General features: G+C 35.7%; 1 protein-coding gene and 1 non-coding gene across 2 annotated transcripts in view; both read left to right on the top strand.

The window, feature by feature from the left end:
• Positions 1–19,660, top strand: part of ACYP2 (acylphosphatase 2) — a 117,484-nt gene that overhangs the window by 68,062 nt on the left and 29,762 nt on the right. The window lies entirely within an intron of this gene.
• LOC111742328 lies at positions 9,971–10,089 on the top strand. The gene has a single exon (XR_002781280.1). It is a non-coding gene; the product is annotated as a 5S ribosomal RNA (ribosomal RNA).

Genomic DNA, 19,660 nt, shown 5'->3' with positions numbered 1-19,660 from the left:
CAGGGTCCTTGTGAAAAGACAAATGCATATAAAGTTGCAAATGTAGATTTTCAGTAAAAGCTAACTGTTGTCATTCATTGACACCTAAACTTTAAGACTATCCACTCAAGAGTTATATAATTTCAAGTTATAAGAAAATGCTTTTGATATAAAAGACTATTTCTTGCCTCCCTGGGCACTTGACACAGCCTACTGCACCATTAGCTATTGCTATCCACAGTTAATATGACAGCTTGGTGTGCCCCTGGCTCTGTGCTAGGTGATTTACATATATTATTTAACCAAAATAGCAATCCTTTCAGGAAATTTTTGGTCTCTGATTTTCTACCATGACTTTGAACTATGTGTATTTTCTTTTAGAACGTGTATGCTTTTGACTTTTGTCTGCCTTATTCTATCTGCTACTTTGCACTAATTATGGTATTTTATGCAGCCAAACTACATTAGTAAGGAGGCTTTGGGATGCATATATCAGAGAATCAGAACTGATATGGCTCAAATAAAGGGAATTTTTTTTCAAACACACTACTGAATAATTCACTAGGCTCTATTCCTCTTGTGATTGTTTTCACTCTGGTAATTGTTTTTACTTTCTCTTCCATGGCTCCCCTCATTGATTAGATATGGCTGCAGCAACTGAAGACATGGCCTCTTTATATTACACTTGCTATAGGAATGGAGAGCTTCTATCCTCCCAGACAAAACTCTTGGCTTCCTTTGATTGGACCATTTTAAATCTTGCTTTGCCTCTGACACAATCACTGAGAGCAGGGGGTTGGAGTGCATTGACTGGCTTATCCCTGCCCTTCCCTGAATCAATCACTGGACAAGGAGGAATGGTGTCAATCTGTTTAGTTCAAACATAGACCTGATGTCATCATGGTCAATGTCACCCAATCACACAGGGACATAATGGAGCAGGAGGTGAAGTGATACTAAGAAGGCATCTTTGTCTTGTTTCGAATCTCACATGGAAAGTTTTCAACATTTTACCTGTTGGTGTGATTTTTAAAAGATACTCTTTATCAGTTTAAGGAAATCACCTTCACCGTTAACTATGTTATTTTTTAAAATTATGAATGGAAGTTGACTTTTATTAAATGTCTAAATCTGTTGAGATAATCATGCGGATTCTTTCTTGATTCTGTAAAGGTGATAAATTACACTGGTTGACTTTTAAAACAACTTTAATAAGGTATAATAGCATAAATAAACTGCACATATTTGTAGTATATAGTTTGATCATTTTCACATATGTATGTACCTGTGAAACTATCACTGAAATCAAAATAATGAACATGTTTATCACTCCCCTCCAAAAGTTTCCTCATGTCCCTTTGTATTTCTCTCCACAGTCCCTTTCCCCCACATAGGTCCTCAGGCAACCACTCACCTGTTTTCTGTCACTATAGATTAGTTGTATTACTGATTGAATTTTTGAACATTAAACTAATCTATTTATGAAAGAAAACCACCTTAATCATTACATATTATCTCTCTTTCTTACATATTTCTATATTCATGTATCTAACATTTTGTTTAGGATTTTTGCTTCTATGTTTATAAATGCTATTGGGCTGCAAGTCTTCTTTCTACTAATGCCCTTGTCATACTTTGATATCAAGGTTATGCCGGAGAGTGTTTTCTGTTCTCTTTTCTATTCTCTGGAAGAATTTGTATAAGGTAGATATTTTTTTCCTTAAATATTTGATTTGAATCAATCATCGAATCCAACTCAGAGTTTTCTTTGTGGGAAGATTTTTAATTATTGATTCAATTTTAAAGTGATACAGAACTCTTAATTGTTTCTTCTCGTGCTGTCAGATTTTGTAAGATGCATATTTTCTTGATTTTGTTGATTTTTATTGAAATATAACAGACACACAGTAATGTGCACAGTATTAAGCATAAAACTTAATTTTTTTACAAATGCACAATTTATTGATGTAAAGTTGCTTATAATATTCTCTTTTAATATCTGTAGGCTCTGTAATGATATCCCCTCTTTTATTTCTGACATTGGTTATTCAGGCTTACTCTGTGTTTCTTCATTATTCCTCCATGGGAGATTATAAATTTATTTGCGATTTCAAGTTTTATCCTTGTTGATCTTCTCTATTGTTTGTTTGTTTTCTATTTTACTCGTTCTATCTTTTTATTTTTGTCCCTTTATTTTCTTTAAACTGAAGTTGTTCTTTTTATAACTTTTTATTATGGATATTTAGTTAATTGCTTTACAGCTTTTCTTCTCTAATATATGTATTTGGGGACATAAATTTTCCTCTTAAAATGAGCTTAATGTAGCTAGTACATTTTCATGAACATTCACTTCAAAATATGTTCTAATTTTTACCATGATTTCTTCTCTGACCCATGGTGTATTAGAAAGTATATTTCTTAATTTACAAGCATTCAGAGCATATTTTTATTATTGATTTCTGTTTAATTTCTTAGTGGTCAAAGAATTTACTTTATATGAGTTCGATATGTTGAAATTTATGGCAATTTGCCTTCACATGTAGTTGATTTTTATAATGACCTATACATATTTGAAAGCAATGTGTATTCTACAGTTTGTATGTGCAACTATGAGGACAAGATTTGAACAACACAATTTACATATTTGTCCTAATAGTGTGGCAGCATGGTCAGGTTCTGGTGAGGACCATTTTCCCGGTTTGCAGGTGGCTGCCTTCTTGCTGTGTCCTCACATGGCACAGAGAGCCTTGGTGTCCCTACCTCTTCTTACAAGGGCACTAATCCCTTCATTAGGGCCACAAACTCATGACTTCATCTAAATCTAATTATCTCCCAAAGGCCCCATTTCCAGATATCATCACATTGGAGTTAGGGCTTTGGCATTCAAATTTTGGGCATACACAATTCAGTCCATAGCACTTGCCAAATAAGATGCATTATTTTCCAGTGAATTAATAAATATGCTCGGTCAAGACTTTGGGAGTTTTTCATGGTGTGAAATTACTGTGATTACACATAAAAGTTAAATGATTTTTGCAAATGGTCAAAAAGTCTAACTCTGATCTTATAAGTGTCTTTTGTAAATTTCTTCCCCTAAATAAATCATAAATCCACCTATAATGCCTAGACCTACACACGATATGCAGTTATTATAGCTACTCCAGAGAATCTATAGTGTAGGACAAAGCTACTTTGCTGGAGAAACTTGACTTTCTTAATAGTAAGGTTTTTGCCTCAGATGGTACCACAGTACTTTGCTAGATTGCCTGAGATCAGCATGCCTTCCCAGTGTTCATGGACTGTGCTGCTTTTCCAGGAATATCTTGAAAAGACCCTACCTGAAAGAAATGATACCATACTATAACATTTCACTACCTACAGAGAACAAGAATCACCTCTGTCTTGTTTTCTTAGCCAGCTTAAAAAACAGGAATATAACTGATAAAGTCATCAACTCAGAGCCTCTGCCCACCACCCATGTTATTTTCTAGTCTAGAATGGAGCCAACAATATAAAAAAATGCTTCCTAGAAAGGTTAAGGAGGAAAGCATCCACCACCCTACTGCTACTGCTCCACCCCTGAAATAGGATTGTTAGCATCTGGTATGAACTAGAAGAGTAGCTGAAGCTGTGCCATGTGCCCCTGTTAGAAACAATGAGCTCATAATGACTAAGAGATTCCAGGGGCCTGTCTAAGCTGCCAGGGTTACAAAGGGCACAGCATTATCACAGCTGAACGAAAATTTAATATGGTTCTTACTTTACCGCCCATGGTAACCTAAGAAGGTGGTACGGCAGACAGACTCTAAATAGAGGGGCTCAGGCATGGCTCACGAAAGAACCAGATATACTGTTTTCATGGTGGAATAGGGAAGAAGACACTTACTTGTAAATATTTCTAAATGTCATGATCACACGTGAGCTTACTCATTTTCTTTGTTTTTAGAATTTATCTCTTGTGAGAACAAAGTACTTTATAAATAATTCCTAAATCTAAAGTATTTATAACAAAAATTGAACATATACTCACTAGTTAAAAATTAGGAAGTGTGACTCCAGTGGTCCAGGGGCTGAGAGTTCCATCATTAGAGGTGGAGATTTCTTAAATTTCTTCTCAGAATGACGTTGAAGGTGTGCTCCCCACTATGTGCCCGTATGGATGGTTGAGAGGAATCTGGAGTCACTGTAATGAAGGTGGACAGGACTGAGAGTGCCCACGGGGTCGCCAGGGAACGAGGACGGAGGGAGTGTCACTACCATCTCAATGCTGCATTTTTAGAAACTAAATTTTAGATGAGGAATGAAGTCACAATCACTTAACTAAGGAGAGAATAATAAACTAGATATTAGTTTATTAATTTAGAGTGGAAAGTGTATCTCATTCAGGAATCAGTCTGCATATGTACTGAAACCTTCTTGGTGAGCAGAGAATCAAAAAAGAAAACTGCCCTTTTCCAAAAAAAAAAAAAACACCAAACCTTTGTGGCTTGGAGAACTCATTCTTCATTTTCTGACTAATAACTTGAAAAGGTGGTCTCTGATCAGAATTCTAGCATACCTAAAAATGTAACTTTTTCTCCAACTTTTCTTTTTTCCATTTTTGTTAGTGCTCAGAACTTAATCATTGCAGCACCCCCTGCCTCAGCATACCCATGACAAAATTCCCAAGACTGAGTCTTACATTACAAAGAGTGCAATTTGGAAGAGCAGCTCTGATGAGATGAGCAGTTCTTCAGCAAATAAGGTGAAGATAGCAGTGATGTAGGAATCAGAATACCTGGCTCTAGACATAGGGCTTCTATTACCTAATAGTCTGACCTTGAGTATGTTTTTCTGGCTTCAGTGGCTTATGCTGTAAAATAAGATCTCTTTCACCCTTGACATGTAACCCAGATTTAACACTTTATTTTATTTTACTAATTCTAGAAAGCTTTTAGGCCAAGGGGATGAATCTCTGTTCTCACTGAGGTTTTGCTTTTAATCTAGCATTCTCTGTTTGTGTCTTTTCTCTTCATTTGGCTAGCCGGATATTAAGTGCCACTGACATGGTCCAAAGGGTATATTCTTTTCACCTTTGGAGCAAGAAGTACCAGAGTGGAGGACCTCATCCCTTCTCCAGATGCCTGTAAAGATGAGCCATAAAAAACATTTTTAAAATTAAGTCAGTTCAATTAATACAAAAGTTGAATTACTCTCTAATTTAGACATATCATGGGAAACTATAACTTATGCCAGCTAACCCTTATCCAAATTTCCCCGGAAATAGCAATCTTATAATAAAATATGTTCTTGGACTATTCTAAAATTTCTAGCTGCTTTAAGTGTGATATTGAACCTAAATAAGAAACCTTCTACTAACAAAATGTATTCAATTTACTCAGGTGCTCAGGAGGTAGGCTTAACTTGAAAGAATCCATTGAAAAGATTTAAAGTACAATAACCCTGGGATTTCTCTCAAACTTCTTTAAGTGGAACCTTTGATATTGTTGTGTTGTTTCTATCTGAAGTCAGACAGAAGAAGAGATTGCTAAAAAGTTTTGCAGTTTTATTATTTTTCCTCTGCGAGGTAGAGATTTATCTGTGTCGGGATAAGAGGAGGTAGTCGTATTCTCTTGAATGACCAAATAAAGTTCTTGTTCAAGAGATTAACCATGTGCCATTGCTACTAGATTTATTCATCAAATGTATTGCTGTGAAGAGTATGAAAATATTTCAGATGAAATAATAGTATATGGGAGAAATTTGCTATGTACTTACAACAGGCCTAATAATGGTGCACGACCTTCACAGTGCATTCTGCAGCAGTTACAACACAGCACCAAACAAGATGGAAACAACCAGGCTTGTAAATAGGATAGCCTTCCAGAATTTAGTAATCCCGAAGTGACCTTGCCCATCACCGATATCCTGAGGCAATTGCAGACTTGTCTTACTCATTTTGCCCTGGTGGCATGGTAGTTATTGGTTTCCTCTATTAAAATAGAAAATAAGATTATAATTGACATACTTGACACTTTAGGTATAATAATCTGGATCAGTGATTTGCAGTTCTAAGTATACATCCTTTCTCACCATTCTAAAATTTGCTCGATATGAATTTATTCCCATTTGGTCAATTTTCTTTTGACTTTCTTATGAAATTTTTTTTACCATGTATATTTAATTTTTTCATGTAGTTATATTTATCAAACCCTTCTTTTATGCCTCCAGATTTTAAATAGAAAGGCCTCCCCACTCTAAGTTAATAATGAAATTCTCCCTTATGTTTTTCTAGTATTTTTATTTTATTTTTTAATTTAAATCTTTGCTGCTTTGGAATTTACTTGGTATACAGCATGGTGAATCCAACTTAATTTTATGAAAAATCTCTCTCCAGTTGTCTAAAGACAATTTTTCAAGTTGTCCATCTTTTCCTCACTGATTTCAGATGCCATGTTTATCTTATACCAAATTCTGTATGCATTGGGATCTATTTCTAGACTTCTTGTTCTGTTCCATTTACTCATCTGTCATTTTTGTGTTAGGAGTATACTTTTAATTATTGTTGCTTCGTTATTTTATAATTAGCATCAGGGCTAGTCCCCTTATTTCTATTATTTTTTGGAGGTTTTCTTGAAATTCTTGTTTTGAATATTTTTTAATACGTACTTTAGAATTTACTTGTCTAATTCTTCTGCTGAACCCCTTCCTCAGTTTTAGGTTTTCTTATTGTAATTACAATAAACTTCTAAATTAGCTTAGGAAGAACTGACAACTCTATGAGGTTGAGACTTCCTATCTAAGAACTTGGTAAGCCATTCCCTTTGTACAAGTCTTTGTGTCCTTCAGGAATGCTTTAGAATTGTATTCATAAATCTTACATATTTCTAAATTTTTTTAGATATTTCATCTTTGACTGCTGCTGTTACAATGGAGTCTTCCCCCATTTCTACTAACTTGCTATGTTTGTTCATCTGAAATTTATTGGTATATAGTAATTCTGTATCACACTACCTTAATTTTCTTGTTTATAGTACATTTTCAGTTGAATATCTCAGGTTTCTCATAACAATCACAAACTGTGATAGTTTTATATCCTTCTCTAAATTTATGTAATTCTAGTTCTTTCTCTTATTAAATGTATCGTCTAACATCCAGTACTGAGTACTATTAAGCAATAGTCGTGACAAGTGAGCATCCTTCTTTGACCTTGACCTTTGTGGGAATGTTACCTACTTTTACCCCAGTAAGCACAATGGTCACTTTAGGACCCAGCTGTATTTTAAGAAGTTAAGAAGGCATCCATCTATTTCTGCTTTATTGAATTAAACCATATTTCCAAATAATAGCAAAACCCCAAGCGTGTATATCTGCAGCTTTCCTAGAATGACAGATCAAAGCTCTAAAAGGAGACTTTAGACTTCCTAGTCTACCTCCGTCCCATCAGGACTAATAAATTCCAACCACAGGGAGATTGCAGTTTCCCCTGGAAGTCCCAAAATAATTTTAGAAAATAAGCTGGAACTAAAAAAAAAAATCACTGCCTCTTAGGTCTTACATCAATGTTCTTTTGGGTATACAAAACTAACATTGAAAGTTTCTTTTATGATTATTTTTCCCTTCCACTGTGCTTTCTCCTTGAGATTTTCCCATTCTTTTCCATCCCATTTCTAGGACCTCACATGTGCTGCTTGGCTGTGTATTCTTTCCCCAGCTGGCTGTTGCTGAGGAGCTGAGTTTATCAAAGATTTCTAGACAATGACATAATTCCTTTTCCACCCCAAAAGACCTCTGCCATTTGGTCTTCCAGGACAAAGTGCAATGTCTTCTGCTGGTTACTTCTGGAATTAAAGCAGAAAGGTTGTTGGGTCCACTGAACACCTAAAAATATGCTTTAGCTGTGACGATGCCTTTAGCAAAGTGATTTGAACGAACAGTAGCCATATCATAAATACCACTGTATCTTATATTCATTTGTGGGTGGTATTCAGATCTTAAAGGTCATAATATGTTTACAACATTTGAAAGAAAAAACATAAGCAATTACGTATTATTAGTACTGTATACTTCTGATTTTGGACTTTGTATCATAACTTTCATTAATAAACATCAAAAGTAGTAAGTGTTTTACATGCTAAGAAAATTTGTGTATGAATGGGAAAAATCTAAGCCATTTGGCAAATTATTTTAATTAATAATTTAGCTAATTTATCCACATATCACTCTTTTCTGAGAGTTAAAACCAAGGTACTTGTAGGGATTTGACTCAAGTCTCTGCTCTGGCTCTTCTTTCTTAGGAATTATTTGGGCAGCCATGCCAGCTAATTCAAGCCTAAAAATATATTAATCTTTTAAACTAGGTTTTCTTTTTCTCCCATCAGTTATTATTTATTGACCCTCTGATAAGTGGAATTAAAAGTACTACAGAAGAATAATATGATTCATACTCTACACATTTAGAGCTATAAAAGACTTGGGCATCTTTTATTTACACATTCATTAAGTAATTTTGGAGTGTCTATTTTGTGTTAGATACAATGCTATACCCTAGAAATACATAGGGAAAAAGATAGAGCCCTACTCTAAAGAAACTTATAGTCTAGTATAGTGTCTATAAAGGAACTTAAAAAGCCACCTCTTATTATAGCATAAGCCTTCCTGATACCTCTAACCCTCAGGTGAGGGAAACAGTCCTCTTATGTGGTCTCATAGCACCCTATGCTTGCATTTATTTTAGCATTTCCCTCACTGTATATTAATTGTCTTCTAAGCTAGATTATAGGCTACTTGACACAGGGACTATGTCTTATTCATCACAGAAGAAAAAAGATAACTAAAACATGATCTCGGCTCCTGAATAACCTAAAATTGAGTGACAAAGACATATAAAAACTACTAATGTGTAGAAGGAACTTCACTATAAATTTGCATGACATAAATGCTACAAAGTGTATGCTATACAATGCAATAACAACAAAAAATGATCCAATCAAAGTGTATGCTGTATGAGGTAAGAGATTTTATAGGTTGTGTAGAGGAGATGGCATTTGAATTAAATTTAAAAGGAATAGTAGGATTTCCATAGATAAAGAGGTAAGGAAGAGAATCTAAGGTAAAGTGAACATCATGAGCAAAGGGAGGACTGAACATGAGTTGCTTGAAGAATAAATAGCAAGGATTGCCATGTGAGTGGACTCTGGCAAGAATGTTAGGCAGAGGCTTGGTTGTAACTGATCTTGAATACAATAGTAGGGTGTTTGGATTTTCTTTTGCAGACAGTGTTACATTCACAACGATATTTGTGCAAAAGAGAATTGATAACTTTGTGAATAGTATGAATGATGGGAAGATAAAGATCAGATTCAGGAAGGGCAGTGTGGAGATTTCCAGTAATGTAGATGTGGAAGTGAAAATGGAAATGAAAGAGAGTAATTCTGGAAACACTGTGCAAATGGACATGTCAGACCCTGTTCTGGAGTAAGGATGAGAGATCCCAGTTTAAGAGTCTTTATCTCAAAGGTGATAGCAGAAGCTCTGGCAGTGGCTGTCACTCAGGAAGAGTACAGAGAAAGCAAGCCAGTGGAGGCCCCCAAAACTTGTGGAAACCTTATATTTAAGGGGTAGGTAAATCTTCAGTTTTAGAAGAAGTGATGTTTCAAACCTGTTATTAAAAAGATGAGGAAAACTGTGTCTTTGGAATTAAGTGGTTTGCCTACAACTTATGGCAGAGTCCCCTTAAAACCCGCGTGCCCCAGATTGTAACTCGGCACACTGTTAGTTTAATGGTTTAGACTCTAGTTTCATGCTAAATTTGAAAATCCTACCTATCACCTTTCCTGTCCTCATCTATCTTGGTGAGATAGATAAACTTGAATTTTGGACCCCTTTATATAAATCAAAGTATCCTATATCTCTTATGCTTCTAGATACCAATAGTGAAGAGAAAATTTTGTCATTGGAAAATACTGGGCAAGCCATCTATATGAGTGCATTTTAAAATTATAATGAGCAAGTCTATGGTCATGCTACCCTGAACAAGCCCGATCCCGTCTGATCTCGGAAGCTAAGCAGGGTTGGGCCTGGTTAGTACTTGGATGGGAGACCACCTAGGAAGACCAGGTGCTGTAGGCGTAAAAAAATAAATAAATAAATAAAAATAAGAGAGCGTAAGCTGACAAAGTCCTTGCAATCTGTGAGATCAACCAAGGGTTGCCTCGCCTAAAAAAAATAAAAATAAAATAAAATAAAATTATAATGTGCAAAATGAATTGATAGTAAGAATTTAAAACCCCTAGATAATTAAATTTACTTTATGTTTCAAAGGCAACAAATTAATCTTATCTAGTAAATATTTTTATATCCTTTATGTAAAAAAAAACCCTGTCGTATTTTCAACATTGAATTATTATTATCCCCAAATACCTTGCTACACAGAAATGGAAAGATTTTGCTCAAATACACCAAACCAAATGATTCCATTACAGTTTTACAGAAGGTTTTGTTGCTATTAATACTGCAGTCTTCGATGGCATGTGCCAAAGGTGTGGTTTGAAATTCTGTTTTTAACTCTTAATTATTGAGTGAAATATTTATACCTCAAAGAGGGAGGCCTAAAAAAATATGAAACTTTGATACAGACCATCTGAAAAAGCAAGTACTATATGATAGGGCCAATCCTTAGAATAGCATTATCCTTGCTGAACAACAGAACTAAATAATATGTGGATATTATCGTTTATTCAGCTGGAAAAACTGAGCTTTGAAAATGCAAAATCACAAGCTATGATTAATGAACTGTTTATAACTGAAGAATTCTGATAAAGGTCAGTTGGTAAAACGAGTAGGAACACATAGGAACACTAAGTACTGAAAGTTGATGGCCCATACCTAGATAACTGAGCATTTTTTATTCTTAGAAAGTGGATTTTAGCCATTTCAATGTGGCATAGTAAATGATCCCTATTAGAAATTCTATATATGTTCTCATGGCCTACTCAGAAAGATCTGAAATATACTTTGAAATTGGCCAATCATTTTCTAGCTTTGAAGTTCCAGAAAAATGATGGTCTTTTTGTTTTTTAATTTTTTCTTTGCTTACTTTGGGTTTCTTTTTAATTTTTGTTTTTCATAAGCATATTTTGTTAATGTATAACATACATATTGAAGTGTTTCACACTTCACTCTGTGAAGTTTTACAAATTGAAAATCTCCGTGTATCCAGCACCCAGATCAAGACCCAGATCATCACCAGCCCTTCAGAATCTATCCTCATATTCCCGTCCTGTAAATAGGTACCCACCCCTACCTCCGAACAGTTGGGAGACAGTTCTCATGGGTTGCTGATGTTTCTGCACAACTTGAGCAGACATTAACTGCCTTTGTTCAGAATATCTTTTCAAGTATCTGTGTAAGTAGCCTTGGAAGACAGAGATAGTGTTTTCCCTCCAGAGCAAAGGACAGGATTTCTTATAGCCTTGAGAAAAGAGATTGTGTCTCTTATAGAGCAAAGTACTTGAATAAAGAAGATGTGGTGCATACATACAATGGACTATCGTCACTCAGCCATAAGAAAAGATGAAATACTGCCATTTGTGACAACATGGGATGGGATCTTGAGATTGTCATGCTAAGCAAAATAATTCAAAAAAATTTGAAAACCATATGATTTCACTTATATGTGGGATATAAAACTGAAGGCAACAAACAAAAACTCCTAGACAACAGTTTAGTGGTTACCAGAGGGAAAAGGGGAGGGCGGGGAGGTAGAAAAGGGTAAAGGTTTACTTACTGTTCAGTATAATAAAGATAATATCTTCCTTCAAAGCAAAGGGCAAGCATGCTTGCTTCCCATGATGAAAAAATGCAGGTTCCTCAAACCCAGGTTTCTTTTCCTACAATGCAACTCACTGTGTGTGCTAGTGTCACCTAGCTGTCATCATATGCAGAATTAAGAATTCAGGCTCAAAAAGCTGGTACAAATACTGACACTGGCTATTGTGTTGTAAGGTCCTCAGTCTCTGACTCAGCATCCATGAAGTAGGCAGGCTAACTTGTTAGTTTGTAAGTAGGGTAAAACCTCACACCCTTCACTGTTCTTGGTAGTAATCACTATTTTGGGACTTCCATCACCATAAATTAGTTTTACCTATTCTTAAATTTCATATATAAATAGAATTATATAGCATGTACTCTTGCATCAGGCTTCTTTCATCCAACATCATGTTTGTAAAATTCATTCATTTAACTGCATGTAGGCATAGTTCTTTATTTCTCATAGTATTCCATTTGTCAATATTTTAAAACTTGTTTACTTTTTCTAGTGATGGATATCGGGCAGTTTTCAGTGTTAACTATTAGAATGGTGTTGTTATAAACACATTTATACATGTCTTTGTGAATATGTGTATGCATTCCTATTGGGTATATTTCTAGAGCTGGATCAGAGAGTGTGCATAATAGCTACTGCTAAACAATTTTCTAAAGTATTTGTACCAACCTACTCTCTCACCAGCAGTCTATGAACATTCTAGTTTCTCTGTGTACTTTTCTACCTTTTTTAAAAAAATTAAATTTATTAAGGTGATAATTGGTTAATAAAATGATATAGGTTTCAAGTGTACAATTCAATAATACATCATCTGTATATTGCATTGTGTGTTCACTACCCAAAGTCAAATCTCCTTCTGTCACCATATATTTGACCCCCTTCTACCTTCTCACCTTCCCCCATTTCTACCTCCTCACCTTCCCCCCTTCCCCTCTGGTAACCACTAAACTGTTGTCTCTATGAGTTTTTGTTTGTTTGTTTGTCTTGTTCTTTTGTTGCTTTCAGTTTTATATCCCACATATGAGTAAACCATATAGTTCTCATTGTTCTGTCTGATTCATTTTGCTTAGCACGATGATCTCAAGATCCATCCATGTTGTGACAAATGGTAGTATTTCATCTTTTCTTATGGCTGAGTAACATTCTATTGTATATATGTACCACATCTTTATCCAATCATCTACTAAAAAACACAAGCTGTTTCTATGTCTTAGCCACTGTGAATAATGCTTCAGTGAACATCAAGGTGCATATATCTTTACAGATAAATGTTTTCAAAATTTAGGGGGTAGATACCCAGAAGAGGGTTTGCTAGGTCATATAGTAATTCTATTCTTAACTTTTTGAGGAACCGCCATACTATTTTTCTTAGTAGCTGCACCAGTTTACATTCCCACCAGCAATGTATGAGGGTTCCTTTTCCCCCACAACCTCTCCAACACTTGTTATTACTTGTCTTGTTGGTAATAACCATTCTTACAGGTGTGCATGGGGGGTATCTTTTTGTATGTCTAACTGCTATCTGTCACCACACACCAAAATTAACTCAAAATGAATCAAAGACCTAAATATAAGACCTGAAACAATAAATTGCATAGAACATATAGGTACTAAACTCACGGACCTTCGTTTTAGAGAGGATTTTATGAATTTGACCTCAAGGGAAAAATAAATGAATGAGATGATATCAAACTAAAAAGCTTCTGCATAGCAAAAGAAACCATCAGCACAATAAAGAGGCAACTAACTGAATGGGAGAAGATATTTGCAAACAATGCCTCTGATAAGGGGCTAATATCCAAAATATATAAAGAACTCTTACATAACAACAACAAAAAACAAACAATCCAATTAAAAAATGAGGAGAGGACCCAAACAGACACTTTTTCTGCATCTATTGATATGATCATATGATTTTATTCTTTATTTTGTTTGTGTTGTATCACATTGATCAGTTTGCATATGTCAAAACATCCTTGCACCCCTGGAGTGAACCCCACTTGATTGTGATGCATAATCTTTTTAATGTATTGCTATATTCGATTTGTTAGTATTTTGTTTAGGATTTTTGCATCTGTATTCACCAGAGATATTGGTCTGTAGTTTTCTTTTTTTGTGTTATCTTTACCAGTTTTTGGTATCAGGGTTATGTCGGTCTCATAAAATGAGTTAGGAAGAATTTCCTCTTCTTCAGTTTTTTTGGAAGAGTTTGAGAATAGATATTAAATCTTCTTTGAATCTTTGGTAGAATTCACTGGTGAAGCCATCTAGTCCTGGACTTTTACTTTTTGGGAGATTTTTGATGAATGTTTCAATTTCTGTACTGTCGATGGGTCTATTTAAATTTTCCAGTTCTTTGTGATTCAGTCGAGGAAGGTTACATATTTCTAAGAACTTGTCCATTTCTTCTAGGTTATTGAATTTGATGGCATATAGTATTCTTGTATGATCTTTTGTATTTCTGTGGTACCTGTTGTACCTTTTCCTCTTTCATTTCTTATTTTTTCTTTTTTCTTTAGTCTAGCCACGGGCTAGTCAATTTCATTAATCTTTTCATAGAATCAGCTCTTTGTTGCCTTAATTTTTTCTGTTGTCTTTTTGTTCTCATTTAATTCTGCTCTAATTTTTATTTCCTTCCTTCTGCTAACTTTGGGCTTCATTTGTTCTTTTTTTTTTTTTCTAGTTCTTTAAAATGTAATGTAGGTTGTTTATTTGGGATTTTTCTTGTTTCTTGAGATAGGCCTGTAACGATATAAACTTTCCTCTTCTTAACTGCTTTTGTTGTATCCCAAAAGTTTTGATGTGTTTTCATTCTCATTTGTTTCTCTGTCTTCTGATCTCTCCTTATATTTCTTCTTTGACCCTATTGTTCTTTAGTATCATGTTGTTTAATCTCCACATACTTGTGGGTTTTCCCACTTTCTTTTTGCAGTTGATCTCGTTTCAAAGCATTGTGGTTGAAGAATATGCTTCTTCAATTTTTGAGGCTAGTTTTGGGTCCCAACATATGGTCTATCCTTGAGAATGTTCTATGCGCTCTAGAGAAGAATGTATATTCTGGTGTTTTGGGATGAAGGGCTCTGTGAATGTTGATTTTGTATTTGTTCTAACATGTAACTTAAGGCCGATATTTACTTATTGATATTCCGTTTGAACTATCTATCCATAGCTGTCAGTGGGGTATTTAGATCCCCTACTGTAATTGTATTTTTGTCCATTTCTCCCTTTAGTTCAGTTAGTTGTTGCTTTATATATCTGGTGCTCCCTAACTGGAAGAATACATATTAATAACTAATATGTCTTCTTGATGTATTGTCCCATTTATGATTATGAAATGTCCATCTTTGTTTCTGGTTACCTTTTTCATCTTGAAGTCTATTTCATCAGATATAAGTATGGCTACACCCACTTTTCTATGGATGCCATTTGCTTGAGGTATCGTTTTCCACCCTTTCACATTGAGTCTATATTTGTCCTTGCAGCTGAGATGTGTCTCTTGAAGGTACTGTATGGTTGGGTTTTGTTTTTTGTCTAATCTGCTACTCCGTGATATATGAGGATTTCCTATAGATATTTTATGTTTTGTTTTCTGGTAGCTCAATGTCTCCATTGTTTTGTTGCCCTTGTGTTTCTATCTGTTATTTGGGTTTGGCGGTAGTCTATGTTTTTTTTTCCTCTATTTCCTCTTTTTTTATGTCATCTGTCTCAGTTCTGGATTTTTTTTGTGTGGTTACCATTAAGTTTATATAAAGGAAAGTTTCATATATATGGTAGTCCTTTCTCTTTTGCATGTATCTGATCTCCATTCCCCTTTGCAAATTCAGAACTTTATCCCTCCTTTTTTATACTTTTGTTGTCACAAATTATCTCTGTTTATGCTGTGAGTTAATTTCTGAGTTAACAGTAGCTATTGCCTTCTCTTTTTTTTGATTTTACTTCCTTTAACCTTTACATTATATTTAAGTGTATAGTGCTGTGTTCTGAATAAGAGTTCTAATTTTCTGCTTCTGTTAGTCATCTTGCTCATAGTTTTATATCCTTTTATCTTTTTGTTTCAGGTAGAATAACCCCCTTTAGTATTTGCTGTAATGCAGGCCTTGTGGTGGGAAATTCCCTCAGCTCTTGAATGTCTGGAAAGGTCTTTATTTCTTCTTTATATTGAAAGAATAACTTTGCTGGATATATTATTCTTGGCTGGTAATTTCTCTTCCAATAGTTTGAATATTTGATTCTACTCCCTCCTAGCTTGGAGAGTTTCTGAGTAAAAATCCAGTGGTAATCCAATGGGATTTCCTTTGTAGGTCACCATCTTCTTTCCTCTGGCTGCCTTGAGAGTTCTTTGTCATTAATTTTTGACAGTTTTAATATAATGTGCCTTGGAGAAGGCCTTTTTGGATTGAAATAATTAGATATTCTGTTTGCTTCTTGGATTTGAGAATCCAGATCCTTTCCATAGGTTTAGGAAGTTCTCGTAGATCATTTGTTTGAATAGGCTGCCTCTCTTCTCCTTCTGGTATACCCATTATTCTTGCATTGCTCTTTCTGATGGAAACAGAAAGAATTCTTGTAGAATTTTTTCATTTTTTTCCTACTCTCAAGTCTCTTACATTTGTGTCATTTCTAGATTTCTGTCTTCAATATCACTAATTCTTTTCTCCATCTGGTCAGCTCTATTTCCTAAGCTCACTATTTTCATTCTTCATCTTTTATTGAGTTCTTCAGCTCCAGAATGTCTATTTGGTTCTTTTTTAAAGTTTCAGTCTCTTTGGTAAAGTTTTTCTTTTGTTTGTTGAGTTCATTAAACTGCCTGAGTTTTCTTGCATCCTGTTGAGCTTTTTTCAGAGCTGTAATCTTGAATTCTATGTCATTTAAATCACATATTTCCATGTCTTTAAGTTTATTTTCTGGAGATTTTTCATTTTCTTCTTGAGCTGCCTTGTTATCTTGGCCGTTCACAGTATTTGATGGATTATTTTTTCTGCCTAGGCATTTATGGGAATGAACTCTGTTTTCATTGTAATAATAATTATTGTTGTTAAGAGTGATACCTCGTTAGCCGGTTGATGAGGTTTTTATATTGCATTCCAGTAGGTGGCGCACACACGCCAAGTGTTTTATTTGCCCTTGCACTGCTTTGGTTTCTTGGATCTATGCTGGGCAGTGAAAAATGCTTTGTATTCCCTGGGGAGGTGGGTCTCTCTTCTGTGACCAGCTTGCCTCAGTCTCAGGGCACCACACTGGTAGGAGAATATGGTTGGCAAGCCTGTGAAATTCAGCACTGCCCCAGCAGCGAGATGTAGTGATATACTGCATGGGTGTCCCAAGTAACCCTAGTTGTTTCAGCCTCAATGGGGGCGGGGGCAGGGTGGGATGGAAGAGGTCACTGGTGTGTTTGTGGCTTTGTTTTCCTCCCAGTAATGGCGACTGCCAGACCTCAGCTGTCTCATATCTGTATCTCCAACCCTGTAACTGGGATTAGCCACTGTGTGTGTCTGCTGCTCACGAGCTGTCTTTCCAGTTCTCAGGGCTGTAGATATTCTGCTTTATTAGGCATTCACTACTGCAGTTTCTTTTAGGGCCACGTGCTAACTCTAGGAGGGTACAAGGAGGTGAGCTCTGGGAGGGTGCAGCCAGGCTCTATGGCTTTGTTTTCTGCCTGGGAATGGCGGCTGCTAGAACACAGCTATAGCACTTCTGTATTCAGTCTCTGCCCCAACAGCTGGGTTCAGCAGTATTATATGCTGATCATTCAGGCAGGAATGCTCAGGGTGACAGAGTACGCACTTGCAGCCCGATGCCTCTCTTCTCCTGAGTCCAGCAGTGAGCTCCGGGCTGCATCTGTGGCACCCGTCTGCTCTTCTTCCTTCCCTCCTCCCTTTTGCCCACCTTCAGATGTTTTGATGCACAGATCTCTCAGAAGTGTTTGTGTGTTCAGCAAGGAATCCGTTGAACTATAGCTGTTCAACTTGTTGTCACTTCAAGGGGTCCTCTCACACTGCCATGCTTCTGAGGTTACCCTACCCTTGTTATTTTCTATCTTTTTACTTTTGTTTTTTCAGACTGACATGCTTTTATTTTACCATTGTGGAAAGATAAATATGCCATTGGTGCACTTCCAATTTTACAGATAAATTTTACAAATATTTTTACTATTTAGGAAAATATACACATCAATTACTAAGTTGTTACCAGGGTAAATTGTCAAGACAATCAGAGCCACAATTTTTGTAGGTTACTTTTCCATGAAGACAACAGTTTCCAAAGTATTCAGAGTCTAACAAGATGAGGTTATTCACATTGTATTTCTAAAGATAGTTTTAACAGAAACAAGTTGAAAACTGTTATGAATATTTGCATAAGTCTGTATTATATGGGAAAGAGGCCGATATTCTTCCAAATATTCCTAATTCAAAGCAAAAGCAAATCTATAAGCTGAATCTTCCCAATAAGCAGAAACGGAAAAAGTAACAGGATTTTATTGAATACTAGTGAAACTAAGGACATAGTATTAATCTTCCACATAAATTAGGTCATATGAAAACAAGAAAGAAAATATCCAAAGTTGCCTTGTTTCTTTAAAGAACCCTTCTCTAGGCAGTATAGTTAACATTTCAGCTACCTTCAGTTCTCCCATCTCAATCCTGAGAAAAGTATTTCTCCTCCCATTACCCCTGAGAGAGTAAGTACCCTTCCTTGCAGGCTCTCAGCCAACCCATAGGGTTCCTGGGTAATTGTGGTGGTGGCCATGAGGAGCTAAGGTCTTTGTGGCAGGAAACCTGAGTCCATGATGGGTTCTGGAGGTCTTTGTTTACCAAGTACCAGAAAGCTGAGCTGACAGTGGCCTTGAAAATGTACCTCCAGCAGGCTAGCCAGAGGGGTGGGGGTAGGGGTGGAGAGTGGATATGGTCAGTAGCAGGCAGCAATAGTTTACCAGAAGAGCAGGAAGAACAGTGGAGTTGCATAAATCACATGGACCAAGTGGCCCACTGCTGCTCTCCCTTAACCTTATTAACTAATGCCCAGCAGTTGTCCACAGGCCATATGCAGAGCACAGTGAGTAAAATAGCTAGAAATCCAGGTGTTAGTAACCAGACCAAGGCCCTGGAAACAAACAGGGTCCAAGCAGTGCAAATAAAGGCAGTACAATCTACAGCATCATTTGTTTGGCTTAATTTTATAGCGATGCCACCTTTGGCTAAAATCAGGGAGAAGGCAGACAGCTTTAGAATTTCATATTATTTAATTTCAGAGACCCTGTATTATATTACTTTTTTTCTCAAAGTGTTTAGAAGAAAGTTATACATATATTAGCTGATCAAAAATGAGGATCGTAAATGTTTTTTAATGATAATACCTTTGAGTTCATTGTGAAACGTTATTTTCTTTTGGGGTCTGCCGTTCTGCTTGTGTCCTAGAGTATGGACTAGAAACTACTGAAAAGAACAAAATACTATTTTAATCTGGGACTTGAAACATTCTGGCTATAAATTTTTAAAAACGGGAAATAAAGATAATATAAAATCTCTGAAATATCTAGTCAACCAAAGCAGAAACAGAAAGATGAAAAGAAGAGAGAAGGAGGATGGAAAGAAAGAAAAAAAAATAAAGAAAAATATGCTTTTTGGGGGAAAAGTACAATTTAGCCACAAATCTGCATATCATAGAATTGTGAAATATTTAAATTATCTGGGAAACAGAAAAAGCATGATGTTTTAAAAGATAAACTTAATATAAGATGAATGAAGAGAGCCTGTTAGTTGTACAGTCTTATTTTCCTTTGACTCAAATATTATTGTTCAGTTCTTGTTTTGAAAGGGATCTTTCCCTCTTGACTAAAATTCTTTAAACAAATATGTTTGTTTAGTGATTTAGCAT

This window comes from Pteropus vampyrus, unplaced genomic scaffold, assembly GCF_000151845.1.
Source record: "Pteropus vampyrus isolate Shadow unplaced genomic scaffold, Pvam_2.0 Scaffold91, whole genome shotgun sequence".
NCBI lineage: Eukaryota > Metazoa > Chordata > Mammalia > Chiroptera > Pteropodidae > Pteropus > Pteropus vampyrus.
Note: the sequence above shows the minus strand (reverse complement) of the source record. Positions and strands in the feature narration are given on the sequence as shown.